The sequence below is a fragment of the Rhagoletis pomonella genome, unplaced genomic scaffold (assembly GCF_013731165.1).
Source record: "Rhagoletis pomonella isolate Grant_MI unplaced genomic scaffold, Rhpom_1.0 Rhpom_scaffold_00007, whole genome shotgun sequence".
In the NCBI taxonomy this organism is placed as follows: Eukaryota; Metazoa; Arthropoda; class Insecta; order Diptera; family Tephritidae; genus Rhagoletis; species Rhagoletis pomonella.
The window spans coordinates 23,941,350-23,943,995 of NW_023458561.1; the positions used below are offsets into that span (position 1 = coordinate 23,941,350).

At 35.1% G+C, this 2,646-nt stretch overlaps 1 protein-coding gene across 1 annotated transcript in view; it reads right to left on the bottom strand.

The window, feature by feature from the left end:
* Positions 1–2,646, bottom strand: part of LOC118743739 (retinal homeobox protein Rx) — a 74,593-nt gene that overhangs the window by 41,874 nt on the left and 30,073 nt on the right. The window lies entirely within an intron of this gene.

Genomic DNA, 2,646 nt, shown 5'->3' on the forward strand with positions numbered 1-2,646 from the left:
GTTGAAATCAGCGTGAGAAGTTCTATCGTGCCACATTTTTGGGTTTTTCATAGCTAAATGGTTCATATTCTAGACTTAGGACAAAACGTTGGCTGTGAACAATTTTTAATTTTTTTTATTAACGTCTGGCCACACGTTCCTATTCGCACCTCAGATATCAGCTGATAATGGTTATGGCGGAAAACCAAAATTCAATTGGTGTCAATGGCTATGGTTATGGCTATGGCGTTATGGTGAGGCACCACTAATCAAATACAGTTTTGCCATAAGGGTTGGTTGGAACAGCTATTTTATTATAAAATAGAATTGGGATATCTCGTGACTTTTGACGAACAACGTTATGTGTGGCAGTGATTTTCATCCGTGACTGTGACAAAAAAAGTGACAAAAAATTGCAGAACAGACATATTTTACCGAGTGAACTAAGGCATTATACATTTATTTGGCATCACTGACTATTTTCGCCGTTTTTTTTTGTGATTCACACTCGTTTTTAATGGTATGAAATTCTAATATCAAACAACATTAATCAGATTTTGGTCTTAATTATCTGTCACTATAAGGAAATTTCTTTAAGGTTAACATCACTGGTCGCAGCTTCTTCAGTTATGTCACCACTAATTTAACCTTTAATAAACCAATATGAATTTTCGACAACCCTTTCAAAATTTCGAGTGAAGATTAAACTGTTGTAATAATAGGCAGAGGAAAATTCGAAAACACCCTGTGTAATATCGAATCCAGCTAGGGCTGAACGTAACCAAAAAGTGGTGTTCCAAAGTGGCGCTGAATGTAAATCCAGCAAAAACTACTCTGGAAAGCACACGTTGAAGAAGCTGCAAAGAAAGCTGTAAGATCCTTTATGGCGCGTAGGTACATGGAACGAATGAGCTGGGGATGCACACAAAAGATACTGAAATTGAACTATACGACGATAGTAAGACTCATGAGAGCCATCATTTGGGCCAATAGAACTACACAACTTGGAACAATCAAAGCGCTCTCCAAGATACAAAGGCTAAGGTGTCCAACCGCAACCTTGGAAGTTCTTTTAGATCTTGCCGCTTTTTATATTCACGTACAGACTCAGGTGAAAAGAGTTTTCCAATTTCGGGGAAGAAGGGTTTATTAGTCGTAGAAAGTTAGCGATTTTGACTGACAGCTAAGCCACCTTCAAGGCCCCCAGATCTCATCAGATAACATCTAAACTAGAGTTGGAGTGCCTTGATAAGCTCAACAATCTTGGTATGACAAATCGAGTTTGGTTTCTCTGGTTTCCGTCACATAGTGGTATTAAAGGAAATGAGATTTCTAATAAACTTGCGAAGAAAGGAGCATCAAAACCCTTTCATCGGCCCAGAGCCCTTCTGTAGCATAGAGCCATCCACATTGCCTTTAGGTACATATAAATGGAAATTTGCTTGCAGAAACAGTTCATATTTTGCAGGACAGATATCGAGACTGCACAGCACATTATAGAAGGGTGTTCAGCACTGATACACAAACGCAAAAGACATCTGGATGAACAGTTAATAACCAAGTGTGATATGAAATCCATAGATTTAGGTTCCATACTAAAGTTTCTCGCCGAAACTGGGTTCATAGACAGACTACAAATCCATGAAGGGGGCACAAGAGATCGTGATTAATCATAATAATAACCGGTTGTGTCATCTTGAGAAAACGGAAAATGTCATTGAAGATGGCACAACGCCAAATACGGTTTCTCTACAATTAAAAATTTTAAAAGGACGATAATATGTTTCAGAACAAGCCATCTTGGCATCCTTTTGGAAGAATCTATCAAATTGAACAAAGAAATCTAATAATCCGATTATAAAGTGTTAGGTTGGTGTGTTAAAATATATTTTATTTTCATATAATTCATAAGTCAACCATTTCAATGTCTGCTTTTGAGTTCCTGACAGCTCATGATTTCTTTATTGGCTTCGCTTTTTTTTTGAACAGATGTTCGAAAGCATTCTCAAATGAATTTATTTGTCGAATAAGTTATAAACATACAAGCATACAAATGCGACTCCCACTCACTGCAACTCTCAAAGCGCTATTACGAATAAGCATACTCTGCGTAATAAGGTGCTCATTAGGGTGGTTTAGAAGATTTTTTTAAATTTTATTAATAAACTAGCATGCAATTTTTGTGTGTAAAGTTTTATGAAAATACCATTCAATCAAAATTTAAAAAAATACGATGTTAACAAAGCGGCCATAATGGTTAAAATTTTTAAATATACGAATAAAAGAATTATTTTAACACTATTTTAAGCCTAATATTCTAGCTAAGGTATAGATACATTTCATGTTTCGTATACGCAACGATTTTAACATAGGAATTGTTTAAACTCCAATGTCTTTGATAAAAAAAATCTTTAATGGCAAAATTTTATTTTTCATAGATAGTGAATTTTCGAGACATCTTTATGTAATATCAAGATATATGAATGAGGTCAAAATAAGCAACTTCCAAAATACTCTAGGCATCGCTACTTCAAAGGTAAGAGAACTGAGAGATTCTTAGCTTGAACTTATAAGTGAAAATCTTAATTTTTAGATTAAAAAAATTACATATGTGTGACCGACCCTAAAGTATATTTTTTTGGGTCATGCAGTAGTTTGACGATGAAT